We start from the raw sequence: 16,825 nt of genomic DNA, 5'->3' as shown, positions 1-16,825 counted from the left end.
AAAGCAGTTAGCTTAGCAGGATTTTAAAAAAGGTTTGGCTGGCTTCCTAAAAGAAAAGTCCATAAACCATTATTAAAATGGGAAAATCCACCGCTTATTTCTGGGATAAGCAGCATAAAATGTATTGTACTGTTTTGGGATCTTGCCAATTATTTGTGACCTGGATTGGCCACTGTTGGAAACAGGATACTGGGCTTGATGGACCTTCAGCTTGTCCCAGTAGTGTAACGCTTATGTACTTATATTATTAATTTAAAAGTGAGGGGAGGGACGGAGCAAAATGGCCGACTGAAAGGAAGCACAAAAATCTGCTCTGTGTTTTACCTTGTTTCCTGAATGTTGTTATGCCTTCCAAGCATAAGGGTAAGGTGAGGTCTTATCCCCCGAAGCCACTTCTACCCTTGTCAGTCAGCAGAAGTTGGATTCATTCGTGCTCCCACGGCGGGAAGGAAACAAGAGTGAAATCTCGGCTCAGTGTGGGACGCAGGGAGAGTCCCAGCTTTCGGGTGAAATATCTCTATCCCCCTCTAACCAGGTTCCCCTGCCGCTTCGACATTTGTAGACCATGGAGTTGTCAGCGGAGACCACAAAGAAGGACATGGCATCTTCAGTAGCCAGTGTGGGGAACTCTCTGGATCTGGCGCAGTTGGTTTATCGGTGGTGGTGGTGGGAGGAAACCTACCTGGAGACGTGGCAACTGGAGTGTCATGTCTGCCGGTTAGTGGCATGGTCCCGTAGGAGGATTCCTGGGTTTCTTCAGCAAACTTACCTCCTGTTGTGGTTGCTTCTAAGATTTTCAAGTTGGAGACTTTGGGTGAGGCTCTGGAACTTTCTTCTTTATTTGGATTTTGCTCACACCTTTTTCAGTAGTAGCTCAAGGTGAGTTACATTCAGGTACTCTGGATATTTCTCTGTCCCTGGAGGGTTGACAATCTAAGTTTGTACCTGAGGCAATGGAGGGTTAAGAAACTTGCCCAAGATCACAAGGAGCTGCAGTGGGATTTGAACCAGCCACCTCTGGATTGCAAGACCTGTGCTCTCACCTCTAACCACTAGGGCCACTCCTCCAATCAGTGCAAACATTGGCTTAAGCACATGAAGGTAGCGTTAAATAGTTTAAAGCTCTACATAATTCATTAAAGGAAGAGTCCAGGAAAATCAAAGAAATACAAGTTGCTATTATTAAGGATAAAGACATGTTAAATCGAAGAGTGGAGATTTTGGAAAATCTAGTTAGGCATCTTAATCTTCATGTGTTGCAGTTTCATCAATAGATATCTTACAGAAGTGTTGGAATATACATTGGAAGCACTGCAGTGGCGTAGGTACGGGTGGGCACAGGCCCACCCAGCGGCGGAACCCCACATCAACGTCTCTCCTCCTCCACAGCACCCCAGCATCTGCCTGCCCATTGCCGAACCCCATCCCTCCCCAGTGTACCTTACAGGTGACACCGGCACCTGTAGTGATCCATCATCCAGGTCCCGTCCTTGCTGATGTCATTTCCTGCTTCCTGTCTGGCAGGATCCAGCTGATGGAAGCCTGCGGGGCCGGCGTAGACAGCAATAATGGATCACTGCAGACGCCGGGATGCCTGTAAGGTGCGCCGGGGAAGGACGGGGTTCAGCGATGAGCAGGCAGATGCCGAGATGCCACGGAGAGATGTTGATGGGGGGAGGGGGTGATATGGTGTGGAAGGGCTTGTCTAAGTTAACTCTGGGCCAATCCAAAATACTGGGAAGCAGTACCACCTACTGTAAAAACGTATTTTCTACCTAAGAGGAGGAAGAAATCAGTATCTGGGGGAATTTTTGGGAGCTAATTTGGATGTTTCTCTGGGCTCAGCGGTCAGTTTGGATCCCTCTGGAGTTATTCAGTCTGCGACAGTGGCGTTCCTAGGGGGGCGGTGGGTGCAGTCCGCCCCGGGTGCACGCTGCTGGGGGGGTGCTGCGCCTGTTGGCTCCGCTCGTTCCATGCTCCCTCTGCCCTGGAACAGGTTACTTCCTGTTCCAGGGCAGAGGGAGCACGGAACAAGCGAAGCAGACAGGCGCACAGTACCCCCCCCCCCCCCAGCAGGTAAAAATGCACCCAGAGGGTGTCCTTTCGCTGGGGGGGGGGGAGGTGTGTCCTTTCACGGGGGGAGGTGGCCTTTCACCGGGGGGGGGGGGGGGGTCGCGCACTGGGGGGGGGGGTGGCCTTTCACCGGGGGTGGGGGGAGGCGCATCGGCGATCCGCCCCGGGTGTCAGCCACCCTAGGAACGCCACTGGTCTGCGACGTCAGCGGTGGAGAGAATTACTTTACTTGTTTCTTTGGTATTCGAACAAGACCCGGAACTCATTGATGTGGATTTATTGTAGGAAAGCTTTAAAGATGTTTGAGGGTCAAAAAATCTGGATTTTTCCTGACCTCTCCAGGGCTACCCAGGAGAAGCGTAAGCTGTGCCACGAGACTGTTTCTATTGGAACAATCTTTCCGCTGAGGTTTCCTTGTATGTGTTTGGTTAATTATAATAATGAACGATATGTTTTCTTTATCCCTCAACAACTGAAACCCTTTCTTAACGTGAAGAAATATGCCTCTGGGGAATCGGTGGCTTGACCTAATAAGATAGTAGATGACAGCAGATAAAAACCCGTATGGTCCATCCAGTCTGCCTAATAAAATAAACTCATTGCATATGGTATGATATGATACATCATATGTATACCTGATCTTGATTTAGCCTTGCCATTTTTAGGCCATAGACCGTAGAAGTCTGCCCAGCACTGGCCTTGTTCTAAAATTTCTGAAGTTGTCATCGATGTCCCTGAAAAGTTCCACGCCAGCCCATCCAAATCTATTTCGCCTTGATCAGGGCACAGACCATCGAAATCTGCCCAGCACCGGCTTTCCTACCTAATCTCTGCTAAGCTCCTTTGGATCTGATCCTTCTAAACAGGATTCCTTTGTGTTTGTCCCACGCATTTTTGAATTCCGTCACCGTTTTCATCTTTACCACCTCCTTGAGGCGAACTTTTGGAAGACAATGTCTGGTTAAGTGTGTTCATGTCTGCTGTCAGTCAGCTTGTATTTGCGGTTTGTTTCCTTTTTCAGCTCCCTGCTGTTTCTCTTTATTCCCCCCCTCCTCCCTCCCTTTGTGGGTTAATTTAGAATAGAAGTGTATATCATATTTTCCTTTCTTTAGTTATTTGATTAGATTACATACGTATAGTAAAATAGTAGATGACGGCAGAAAAAGACCTGCACATGGGGTGCTGGGGGGAGCAAGATGGCGGCGGTAATAACTGCTCGCATCTGTGACTACTCCAACGCTGCTTAAGTTTTTTTTGATTCCTCTTAGTTTTTTTCTAAAACTTACTTGAAAAATTTTTCCGTCGTTATGCCTCATACTAAGAGGAAGGGAACCGTTAGGACAGGAGCCCAGCCGTCACTGACATCAACGCCCGACCAGCAGACGATGGAACGGTTCCTAATGCGGCAATCCACTCTATTGACGTCTGGAGGTCCCGCTGATTTACCGGCGCAGAGAGACGCTGAGAACCAGGGAATAGACACTTCGTTGTCTCCTCCGACGCTCTTCCCGCCTTTGCAGCCGGCAGTACTCGACTTTGAAGGTGAAGCTATGACCCCGGAAGTCGGAGAAGGAGCCTCGCTGCTGGGCCAACAAGTCGGATTATCTGCCGGAATTCCCCTAACAACGGAATCGAAGGGCAATGTGACCCTGCAAGAGAGGCCAACAACAAGAAGAGCCCCACCAACTGCGAAGGTAACGCTGGAGGCGATTTGGGAAGTCCTCCAGCGTTTGGACAATACTATGAGGACTTCAACAGGCAAGATTGACAAACTTTCTGAAAATTTTCAAAGTTTAAATGTTGCATTTGCAGATATGAAAAATGATTTGAATGAAAAGATAAACCTTTTGAATGTGGATTCTATTAAAATGAAGGAAATTACCTCAAAATTGATACAGGACAACACACAGATACACCATAGACTTGAATATTTTGAAAATTACAATTGGAGATTAAATCTCCGATTGATAAATTTTCCTCGAACATCTGTGTACTCGCCTTTAGATATATTTAAAAGGTATCTGACTGAAAATTTAAAGTTTGCTTCTACTGATATACCACCTTTGAATAAAATTTATTATCTCCCAATAAAAAAAAAAAACAAATGGAGATTTACAGGAATCTCTGAATCTACAAAGAGACCTTAATGTTTCAGAACTGTTGGAAACTTCATTGACTACTATAACTGATAGACAAACATTGCTGGTGTCGTTTGTATTCCAACAAGACTTAGATCATGTGAGAAAAATGGCCTTAAGGAATTTGCAGACTCCTTTTTATGGAGGGAAGATCTGGGTTTTCCCAGACGTCACCAAATTGACACAGGCCAGAAGAAAAGAATTCCTAGAACTACGACCAGCTACTTTGGCATTGGGAGCTACCTTCAATTTGAACTATCCATGTAAATGCAACATAAAATATTTGGGTGTCAAATACATTTTCCTTAATCCTATTCATTTGAAACAATTTATAGATCAGAAAAAGTTGTCATGAAACAGATTGGAGACGCCTAGTATTGGTTCCAGGGTTAAGATGGATAATTATATAGTGGACAAACCGTTAAGCCTTTCTTTAAGTTTTCTTTTTCCTCATGATTTTTCTCTCCTGAGTATAACTAATCAACCCCCCTCAGATGGTGGTCTAAGACAAGACATATCATTTTCTTTTTTTTCCTTTTTTATATATATAACAATATATTCTTATGTAAATGTTTTCTTTCTGAATTTCCTACTCAAGTGTTTGATGCTTGTAATGTGATTAAAAATCATAAATAAAGATTTAAAAAAAAAAAAAAAAAAAAAAAGACCTGCACGGTCCATCCAGTCTGCCCAACAAGACAACTCATATGTGCTACTTTTTGTGTATACCCTACTTTGATTTGTACCTGTGCTCTTCAGGGCACAGACCATTTAAGTCTGCCCAGCACTATCCCCGCCTCCCAACCACCAGCCCCGCCTCCTAACCACCGGCTCTGGCACAGACCGTATAAGTCTGCCCAGCACTATCCCCGCCTCCCAACCACCAGCCCCGCCTCCCGATCTCAACTAAGCTCCTGAGGATACATTCCTTCTGCACAGGATTCCTTTATGCTTATCCCACGCATTGATTATATTGATTAGATTGATTATATTGTTGCATATATGCCTCTATTCTGTGTTTCTTTACGCAAGAGTGGTTGTGTGCATATTTAAAATTATTATAAACAAAAAGTTTTAAAAAGTGGGGGGAAAGAGGGGTAGGGGCTAGATTCTAGATATCGCACCTGAAAGTTGGCGCTGAAAAAAAATATGCCTCAAATCCTACTACTATTACTTATCTGTAGCGCTACTAGACGTATGCAGTGCGGAATATAAAATCTACCTAACGCCCGTCCCTGCAACTAATTCTAGTCGTGGCCAAATGCCGGTGCCTGTTAGACATCGAGCGAGTGTATTCTATAACACTGTGCGTAAATTTTAGGAACACCTACGACCCACTCATGCTTTTCCCCACAGCCACGCCCCCCTTTAAGATCTGTGTGGTATAATTTATGAGCACCAATTTATAGAACATGCCTAGCAATTGGTGCACGAAAATTCTAATTATTGCCAATTAGTGTCATTCATTGCTTGTTAGGGTCCACCTGATTGGCTCGTTAGATAAGCTACATGCACAATTCAGCTGCGTGGCTAGAGTTTCACAGGTAACTTTAGTTGCCATATATAGAATTTGCTGGATAATGTGTGAATATGTCGCTTTGGCCTGCCCTCCCCCATACCTGGTTTAGAACATAAGAACATAAGAGTAGCCATATTGGGTCAGACCAGTGGTCCATCTAGCCCAGTATCCTGTTTTCTAAACAGTGGCCAAGCCAGGTCACAAGTAGCAACATTCCATGCTACAAATCCCGGGACAAGCAGTTGCCTCCCTATGTCTGTCTCAATAGCAAACTATGGACTTTTCCTCCAGGAACTTGTCCAAACCTTTTTTAAACCCAGATATGCTAACCGCTGTTACCCTAGCATCAGGTAACTATGATTCAGATTATTCTTTCCAATGTGTATCACCTTGCATTTGTCCACATTAAATTTCATCTGCCATTTGGATGCTCAGTCTTCCAATTTCCTAAGGTCTTCCTGCAATATTTCACAGTCTGCACGTGTTTTAACAACCTTGAATAGTTTTGTATCATCTGCAAATGTAATCGATTAATTTGTTCCCGTTGCTACTTCAACAAAAAAATACTGAACCTACGCAAAACATTACCTCAGGACAACACGGACACCGAAAACTTCATAAATGGCCTGGACCCAACCCCCGGTGAATACCCAATGGACCGAACCTGGTCAAATTTCACCCTCCTCACTGTCGATACTGTCCCCCAAGCAATTAACAGATATTCCAATAGTCACTGTCAATTGGATACCTGCCCTAACTACCTAATAAAATCTGCCCCCCCCCCCACCGCTTCATAACAGACCTCACATCCCACTTAAATTTCCTGCTTCAGCAAAGTATTTTCCCAAAAGAAAAAGGCAACATTCTACTCACCCCAATACCAAAAGACACCAAGAAAAAAACAAATGACATTACCAACTATCGACCAGTAGCATCTATCCCACTGGTAGTCAAACTAATGGAAGGTCTGGTAACCAAACAATTTTACGATTACATAAACAAATTCACAATTCTACATGAATCTCAATCAGGTTTCCGCCCCTTACATAGTACCGAATAGTACTACTTACCCTCCTAACCAAATTCAAGCAGGAAATAGCAACAGGTAAAAGTATACTTCTCCTCCAGTTCAACATGTCCAGTGCGTTCGACATGGTCAACCATAATATATTACTCAGACTCCTAGACTACTTTGGAATTCGCGGACACACTCAAATGGATCAAGGGCTTCCTAACCACCAGAACATATCAAGTGAAATCTACCACAAACTTATCTCCGTGGATACCAAACTGTGGAGTACCACAAGGATCACCGATCCTTTTTAACCTCATGATGACACCACTAGCCAAGGCCATACCCACTCAAGGCCTTAACCCATTCATTTATACAGACGATGTCACAATATATATCCCATACAAACAAGATCCGTTAGAAAATCAACAACGAAATCAAGCTCAGCTTGAACATCATGGACTCATGGGCAAATGCATTCCAACTAAAACTCAACACAGAAAAAACAAACTGTCTCATCATTTCCTCCCAACACAACACATACAAACCCAAAAACCTAAGTATCCCAGGTCACACACACCCTCCCCATCTCAGTCAACCTAAAAATCCTTGGAGTAATAATCGACCAAAACCTCACCCTAGAGAACCAAGCAAATACTACCACAAAGAAAATGTTTCACTCAATGTGGAAACTCAAACGTGTGAAACCATTCTTCCCGAGAGCTATATTTCGCAACCTGATACAATCAATGGTACTAAGCCACGCAGATTACTGCAATGGAATTTACGCAGGATGCAAAGAACAAATTATAAAGAAACTTCAGACCGCCCAGAACACAGCAGCCAGGCTTATATTTGGAAAAACACGCCATGACAGTGCCAAACCACTCCGAGAAAAACTACACTGGCTCCCAATCAAAGAACGCATTGACTTCAAGGTCTGCACCATGGTTCATAAAATTATCTACGGAGAAGTCCCGAGATACATGATAGATCTCATAGACCTGCCAATCAGAAACACTACAAGATCAGCATGAACTTACCTAAATCTCCACTACCCAAGTACTAAAGGACTGAAATACAAATCAACTCATGCATCCAGCTTTTCTTACTTAAGCACACAACTATGGAACGCACTGCCAAAAATAGTAAAAACAACGTATGACCACCTAAGTTTCCAGAAAGAACTAAAAACAAACCTGTTCAAAAAAGCATACTCCACCGACCCAACATAAAAACCCAAGTTCCTGCGACACTGCAAAACCAAAGACTAATGGACACACCTTAACCCTCATCCCCTCTCCCTAACTTCCCCCTATGTATCTACCAAACACGATCCTTCTTACCATCAATAACACCTATATTTGTTCACACCGTAACTAGCGAATGCCGTTACGGTACCAAGTAAGCCACATTGAGCCTTCAAATAGGTGGGAAAATGTGGGATACAAATGAAACAAATAAATACTGCAGAATCTCCTGTGCCCTCTGAGCAGTGTGCTTTTAAACAGAGGACCTCTTCCATGATGGGGTTTGAGCTTCCCTGGTAGCCAAGGTATTAATTTTAATGCAGTGGGGAGGAACTCTTTTGTTGGTCTAAGGGGGTGTTAAAAAATGATTCACTCCGGGAGTCAAATATGCTACTCTTTTTCATCTGGAATGAGGGGGCATAGGATGAAAGTGAAAGATGATGCACTCAGGAATAGTCTAAAGAAATACTTTACAGAGTAGGTGGTGGATGCCTGGAACAGTCTCCTGGTAGAGAAGGTGGAGACAAGGGCTGTTTCTGAATTCAAGAGAGCATGGGACAAGCTCGTAGGGATATGTAAGCCTCTGCTTCTCAACCCAGTTGGGTTTTCAGGATATCCGCAATGCAGGGGCGTAGCCAGACCTCGACAGGAGGGGGTAGGCAGATCCCAAGCTGTGGGGGCACATTTCAATCTATCCACCCTATCAGATTAACTGTTCACTCGTCCTCTAGATTGTTCACTTGTCTTTAGATTGTTCTCTTGTCTTTTAGATTGTAAGCTCTTTGAGCAGGGACCGTCCTTCTATGTTTAAATTGTACAGCGCTGCGTAACCCTAGTAGCGCTTTAGAAATGCTAGTTAGTAGTAGTAGTAGTAGTATTTTGGCCCGCCTCCCTGCTGCCTCCCTCCTGCCACCACTTCCGCCCCCTCCGAGCCTGCTACCGCCTACCTGCCACTGCTTCTGCCCCCTCCACCGCCTCCCACCGCCACTGCAAAGGTACCTTGGCTGGCGGTGCTCCCCAACCCCCACCAGCTAAAGTGTTTGTCCCGCACTGGTTTTCACGTTGCCTGGTGCCCAGTTCTGTTTTCAGTTGCTGTGCACGCTCGTTTTAATGAAACTGAGCATGTGCGAGCATTAAAACGAGTGTGCGCGGCGGCTGAAAACAGAACAGGGTGCCAGACAATGCGAGACCAGCGTGGGACAAACGCTTTAGCTGGCGGGGGTTGGGGACCCCTGCTAGCCCAAACCAGGGGACCCAGAGCCAATTTTTTTGGGGGGGACAGGCCCCGTGACCCCCTGTAGCTAGGGCACTGCCGCAATGAATATACATGAATACAATGAATACATTGCCAGGTATTTGTGACCTGGATTGGCCACTGTTGGAAACAGGATGCTGGACTTGATGGACCTTTGGTCTGTCCCAGTGTGGCAATACTTATGTAGTTATGTACTTGGGATTCTGAATGGAACGTTGCTACTCTTTGGGGTTCTACATGGAATCTTGTTACTCTTTGGGTTTCTGACAGTCACTTGTGACCTGGATTGGCCACTGTTGGAAACAGGACGCTGGGCTTGATGGACCTTTGGTCTGTCCCAGTATGGCAATATGTATGTACTTATGAGATAGATTTGCATGCAATGCCTCCTTTGTATGCAAATGTATCTCACAAATATTCATTGTGGATATCCTGAAAATCTAACAGGCTAGGTGTGCCCTGTGCACTGGATTGAGAACCATTGCTCTGAGGGAGAAGAAGGGATAGGTAGACTGGATAGGTCATATGGTCTTCATAATTTTCTGTGTTTTTATGTTTGTGTTTTTCACTGATGCATATAAATACAGCCTGGACAGCTGAAGAGAGAAGCCTCAGGAAAAGGTTTTTAAAATCTGGGGGTGGCTATCCCTGAGATGACAAAGAAGTGACACCTCAGGATTTAGACACACAAGTCTCTTTAGATTTCTCTCTTAATGTGAAATATTTTCTCACCTCGTGCTATTGTGCGTAAGATCTGCTGCCCGAGATTAACTGGGGAAAGAAGGGAGAAGTGGGGGCTGATCAGTCATGCGGAGGTGGCTTGAAGGAGATGTAGTGAAAGCTTCCTCTTCCTCATTTTCTCCTGCTGTCATTGGAAAATCATATTTTGTACCCAGTATGGTAACATAGTAAATGATGGCAGATAAAGACCTGAACGGTCCATCCAGTCTGCCCAACAAGATAAACTCATTTTACATGGTATGTGATACTTTATACGTATACCCGAGTTTGATTTGTCCTTGCCTTTCTCAGGGCACAGACCGTAGACGTCTGCCCAGTACTCTTCTTGTACTAAACGCTCTGAAGCTAACGTCGAAGCCCCTTAAAATTTACACTCCAGCCCCTCCATATCTATTCAGCCACGGTCAGGGCACAGACCATAGAAGTCTGCCCAGCACTGTTCTTGTACTAAAAGTTCTGAAGATTCTGGAATCCTAAAGAGTTACAAGATTCTGGAATCCCAATGAGTAGCAACATTCCATGTAGAACCCCAAAGAGTAACATAGTAACATAGTAAATGACGGCAGATAAAGACCTGAACGGTCCATCCAGTCTGCCCAACAAGATAAACTCATTTTACATGGTATGTGATACTTTATATGTATACCTGAGTTTGATTTGTCCTTGCCTTTCTCAGGGCACAGACCGTAGAAGTCTGTCCAGCACTGTTCTTGTACTAAGTTCTGAAGCTAACATCGAAACCCCTTAAAGTTTACACTCCAGCCCATCCCTATCTATTCAGTTACGATCAGTTTGCAGACCGTAGAAGTCTGCCCAGCTCCCGTTTTGTTTGCCCAATTACCGGCGTCACCACCCAATCTCCGCTAAGATTCCGCGGAACCATTGCTTCTAAACCGGAGTCCTTTGTGTTTATCCCACGCATGTTTGAATGGTTTAGAGAAGTGGCCACGTGTGGCCTCTTCCAGGCACAGATAGAGGGACAGGCGACACAGGCAAATGCCTAGGGCCCCAAATACCCAGGTCAAAGAGGGGGATGTTCCTGCTCATTTTAGGACACCACTGTGGTCTTCTCTGGCTTTCCAGTCTTTGGGATGGAAGACATCTCCCTCCCCTGATCCCCGCCCTCTGGTGTTACCTGTGGGCGTCTTAATCTTTACTTTGACCCTGGCCTCATTGCGCAGTGTAGATCGATCCCTATGACATCATGAGCAGCCGGAATCTCCAGCTTGTGATGTCATCAGTGACAAGTCCACACATGGACGTCTGGGGGGGAGGGGAAACAAAAGGTAGGGGTGATGCCTTGGGAATGAAGACTTCTGGAAAGAGCACCTCTGCCCACTGAAAGTGATTCTTTTCCTCAGTGGATAAGGTAGTATGTTAGGCCTGTTAATGAACTTGAAAGGTTAATAATGTCGCTGCATTTCGTTTCTTATCACCTCTCGCTTAGACTATTGCAACTTGCTTCTCATAGGTCTCCCACTTAGCCATCTCTCTCCTCTTCAATCTGTTCAAAATTCTGCTGCACGACTAATATTCCGCCAGGGTCGTTATGCTCATATTAGCCCTCTCCTCAAGTCACTTCACTGGTTTCCTATCTGTTTCCGCATACAGTTCAAACTCCTCTTATTGACCTATAAGTGCATTCACTCTGCAGCTCCTCAGTACCTCTCCACTCTCATCTCTCCCTACATTCCTCCACGGGAACTCCGTTCACTGGGTAAATCTCTCTTATCTGCACCCTTCTCCTCCACTGCTAACTCCAGACTCCCTTCCTTTTATCTTGCGGCACCATATGCCTGGACTAGACTTCCTGAGCCGGTACGTCAAGCTCCATCTCTGGCCGTCTTCAAATCTAAGCTAAAAGCCCACCTTTTTGATGCTGCTTTTAACTCCTAACCCTTATTCACTTGTTCAGAACCCTTATTTTATCATCCTCACTTTAATATTCCCTTAGCTCTTGTTTGTCCTGTTTGTCCTAATTAGATTGTAAGCTCTGTCGAGCAGGGACTGTCTCTTCATGTTCAAGTGTACAGCGCTGCGCACGTCTAGTAACGCTATAGAAATAAGTAGTAGTAGTAAGTAGTTTCAAATGTGTAATTTCTTTTAATCGCGCAGTATGTTATTAATTTTTATTCCCACCACTGCTCCTTGTGGCTCTGGGCAAGTCACTTAGGGGCCCTTTCACAAAGGCGTGGGACGGTCTACACACGTACAGTGTGCGCCAATTTGGCATGCGAGCTGGGCGGTAATTCTGAATTTGGCGTACGCAGAATCCCGTGATAGAAAAAAATCTTCTACTTTTTACCGCGGACCGCTTACCCGGCAGTAAACAGCAGTTGGTGCGGGTTGCAAGCTTACCAAGCGGCTCGCACGTAAGACCTTACCACTAGGTCAATGTGTGGCGGTAAGATCCTACGCTGAAAATGGATGCGCGCTGGTTTCAATTTTAGCGCACATCCATTTTCCGGCCCCTTAAAACCAGCCCCTTTTTCCTAGATGCAATAAAAAAAACGGCCCAGCGCCTGCCCAAAAGATGCGCTCGCTCTACCGCAGGCCACTTTTTTTTACCATGGCTTAGTAAAATGACCCCTTAACTCTCCATTGCTCACAGTCACAAGGAACTGCAGTAGGAATAAAAATAAATAAATAACAGTAATTGTGTGATTAATCACAATTGCAAATTTTAATAAACACAAAGGAATCCTGTTTAGAAGGAATGGTTCCGTGGAATCTTAGTGGAGATTGGGTGGTGACGCCGGTAATTGGGAAACAAAATGGGACCTGGGCAGACTTCTACGGTCTGTGCCCTGAGAATATGGCAAGGACAAATCAAACTCTGGTATATAAAGTATCCCATCCCATGTAAAATGAGTTTATCTTGTTGGGCAGACTGGATGGACCATAAGTCTTTATCTGCCATCATTTACTATGTTACTCTCTGGGGTTCTACATGGAATGTTGCTACTAATTGGGATTCCGGAATCTTGTAACTCTTTAGGATTCCAGAATCTTCAGAACTTTTAATAAGAGAACAGTTCTGGGCAGACTTCTACGGTCTGTGCCCTGATAATGGCAAGGACAAATCAAACTTAGGTATAAAGTATCACATACCATGTAAAATGAGTTTAGCTTGTTGTAAGTAACCAACGTCAGACTGGGGCGGGCCCAAAAGGAGAGAGACGCGAAGGAAGAATGGAAGACAGAGGCGTCAGCTGATCTTCTTGCCCGTGCAGCGCTTTCACATAGAGGTGAGAGGCGCTGCAAGGGCCCGGTAAGAGGGAGGGAGCCCGATGGAGGGGGGGGAATGGTGGCAAGGACCCGCGGAGGAGGCGGGGCGGAGGGTGTCAGGAGGCGGAGCTGTTGACAGAAGAGTACAGAGGAATGGAGGGGGGCCGGCCGGGGCTTCTAAAGTAAGGATTTCTTTGTTTTGCTTTTTAAATTTATAATGCGGGGAGCAGCGGCGACCTCGGACGGGGTGGGGGGGGGCAAGGCCGTTCAAACAGGACGCTCCTGGCGAGCGCCTTTGCCCCCTCCCGGTCCTTTATTTTTTAACTTCTGGATTGCTTGCAGAGGGAGCGGGGAGCAGCGGCGACCTGGGGCGTCAATAAAGGACGCCCCTGGCGCGTGTTTTCACCCCCCCCCCCCTTGTTCTTTTTTTTTTTAGTTCTACATTAGAGTTTTTAGCCGGAGAGCCCTAACGAGAGGTACAGACCTCTCGTTAGATTTCTCGGTGTTTTCCTTCGTTAAACCAATCGGAGAACGTTAGTGCATGTCATTTCAAAAGGGTTTCTACACTAATTGCTCATCTGCATTCCATTTTCGTTAGCTGCTACGGTCCTCGAAAAATGGGCTTTAGTATATGAAACGGTTGGCAATTTCTTCGATAAAGGGTGGTTAAAGGGTTGTTAAAGTTTTGTGCATCTGGGCCTCAGTACAAGGACAGTACTGGGCAGACTTCTACGGTCTGTGCCCTGAGAAAGGCAAAGACAAATCAAACTCGGGTATACGTATAAAGTATCACATACCATGTAAAATTAGTTTATCTTGTTGCGTAGACTGGATGGACCGTACAGGTCTTTATCTGCTGTCATTTACTATGTTATCACGCTACTCTTTGGGGTTCTACATGGAATGTTGCTACTAATTGGGATTCCGGAATCTTGTAACTCTTTAGGATTCCAGAATCTTCAGAACTTTTAGTACAAGAACAGTGCTGGGCAGACTTCTACTGTCTGTGCCCTGAGAAATGCAAAGACAAATCAAACTCGGGTATAAAGTGTCACATACCATGTAAAATGAGTTTAGCTTGTTGGGCAGACGGACCGTCCATTTACTATGTTACTATGTAATCAAAATGCAGCCCTATAAACTAAAGAATAAAAAGTAATGAAAAGATAAGAAATACAAAATATAAACTGACAGATTACTAATGAAAATCTCAAAGAGCAGCCACAATAGCTATAAACAGCCTTTCAGTTTTCACAGTGTACTTCAGAAAAGCAAGCTCGGTTCTTAATAAATTAAAATAACAATAAGAGACCCGTTTATTTACGTAGCTTTTAGAGGCCAAAACCTCCTTTCTCGGGTTTACCAGAATATATAAGCGAGTTGTTTGTCCTAACCCGAGGAGCAAGTTGTGTTTCTCTCTTAAGCTTGTAAGCTCTCGGGAGCAGGGACCCTGTCCTCATCGGCCTCGCTCTTTGGCTCAGGTCCCCTGGCGGGGGCGGGGCTGGCCCTGCCTTTCCAGCAGTCGCCTGGGCCCCCTCCCATCTTGGCCCGGTGCCTCTCTCTCCTGTCTGCAGGAAACGCCCCACCCGACTCGAGGGCACCGGGGGGGGGGGGGGGATCACGGGAGTTCCCACTGTCCCTCCCTCACTCCCTCCACAGGGAGGAGCCGCCTCCACCGCCGCTGCCTTCCCGCACTCAGCTCCCGGACGGGACGGAACACGCAGGCTGAGCCCACTCTCGGTAAGTTCGACCTTTCTCTTGCGGTCACTGCTCCTCCTCTCCGGAGTGGGGGGGAGGGGGAGGGGGCACTTCCAAAGCATCTGCAGACACTCGAGTGCGTCTAAACGGAGAGAGCCAGCATATCCGTGTAACTCTGTAAGGCTGGGGACAGTGACCGTAGTCTGTGTGTGTAGACGGAAGCTTAGCTGTGAGGATCGAGGGCTCAACATGTGACGAGTTGGGAAATACTTCTGCCTCTATCATTCATGGTGCCAAGACAGACCCTGCTCCCTAGAGCTGACACTTGTGAAGACCACAGAACCAGCGATATATCAAATCTCTAAGGTGCCTTGATTGCTGGGGTTGGACAGAGGTTGCAGACGGAAACCTCTGGTCTTTAACTCTGAACAATCTATGGAAGAAAAGCAGGAAATTGGGTGGGTGGGCACCACAGACCATATGTGACCATCTCTGGGAAAGGGTGACTAAAGTAGGGATCCAAAATGTTGAGAGAATCACCGAGTTTTCATGTCTTGGGTCAAAAAGCAGTCTGAAAAAGTTTTGAACTTCTGTAACTTTTTTTTATTTTTTTTTAAGAAAAGGATGGGGTTTGGACTGTTGTATTACAAATTGTTTGCTCTAACAGAATTAATTAAAACCTCAGTTTTTTTTTTTTGTTCTTTTTCCCAGAGGTCGTTGTATGTTAATGCAAAAACAGGTCATAGAAAAGACAAATAAATAGATGACCTTCTGCAATTAGTCATCTAATTATTTGCCTTTTCTTGACCGGCCAGGCAAGGCTGGGACGGTGGTACTAAGAGCATTTATTTGGAACCATCCAGGGATTTACCTCTTATTCCCCCCCCCCCCCCCCTCCCTCAGTGTACCTGGTTTAGCAACTGCAGAGTGGATACCAGTCAATGCAAGAAAAAAAAACCCACAGTGTCATTTAGGATGCAGAAATGAAAGAGACTGTACGTGATGGGGGGGGGGGGGGGGGGGCTGATGTGCATAAGTCAGGATAGAGACCTGGTTGTGATTGTGTTTAATGATCTCAAAATAGCAAGTCATTGCGATAAATAAGGTGGTGACCGCCAGACGCGGAGTGGGCTCCACTGCTGCGGCGTGCATCCGCCTCTCCGGGGACCTGCAGGCATCAGAAGGCAGCGCGGGACCTCCCAGCCGTGTTTGTACTGATGATTCTACAGTATCCTGCGCGACCTTCTACTACTATTTAGCATTTCTATAGTGCTACAAGGCGTACGCAGCGCTGCACAAACATAGAAAAAAGACAGTCCCTGCTCAAAGAGCTATGTAATAAAAGTGAGCCAAGTATAGGACAATCAAGCCATTGTGACATCACTGATGAGGTTGGCTCTTATTGGTGGACTGAGGCATTATGACATCACAATATTAGCTCTGGTTACAAGAGACTACTACTACTACTATTTAGCATTTCTATAGCGCTACAAGGCGTACGCAGCGCTGCACAAACATAGAAGAAAGACAGTCCCTGCTCAAAGAGCTTACAATCTAATAGACAAAAAATAAAGTAAGCAAATCAAATCAATTAATGTGTACAGGAAGGAGGAGAGGAGGGTAGGTGGAGGCAAAAGCAATGTTAAAGAGGTGGGCTTTCAGTCTAGATTTAAAGGTGGCCAAGGATGGGGCAAGACGTAGGGGCTCAGGAAGTTTATTCCAGGCGTAGGGTGCAGCGAGAAAGAAGGCGCAAAGTCTGGAGTTGGCAGTAGTGGAGAAGGGAACAGATAAGAAGGATTTATCCATGGAGCGGAGTGCACGGGAAGGGGTGTAGGGAAGGACGAGTGTGGAGAGATACTGGGGAGCAGAGTTCCTGTTTCTATGAAAGAAGGGACACTGCAGAATCGTCAG

The 16,825-nt window shown here is 45.7% G+C and overlaps 1 protein-coding gene across 2 annotated transcripts in view; it reads left to right on the top strand.

Moving 5' to 3' along the window:
- Nucleotides 1–16,825, top strand: part of LOC115462800 (phospholipid-transporting ATPase ID-like) — a 258,559-nt gene that overhangs the window by 15,606 nt on the left and 226,128 nt on the right. Inside the window, exon 1 of one of the 2 annotated variants that reach the window (XM_030192815.1) lies at nt 14,876–14,956. The exons of the other annotated variant lie outside the window; for it this stretch is intronic. The gene's annotated coding sequence lies outside the window, so the exon portion shown is untranslated. Of the gene's footprint in view, nt 1–14,875; nt 14,957–16,825 lie in introns of those variants that run through there. 2 annotated transcript variants of the gene reach the window in all.

Source organism: Microcaecilia unicolor, chromosome 2 (genome assembly GCF_901765095.1).
Source record: "Microcaecilia unicolor chromosome 2, aMicUni1.1, whole genome shotgun sequence".
In the NCBI taxonomy this organism is placed as follows: Eukaryota; Metazoa; Chordata; class Amphibia; order Gymnophiona; family Siphonopidae; genus Microcaecilia; species Microcaecilia unicolor.
This window is presented reverse-complemented; position numbering and strand designations above follow the sequence as displayed.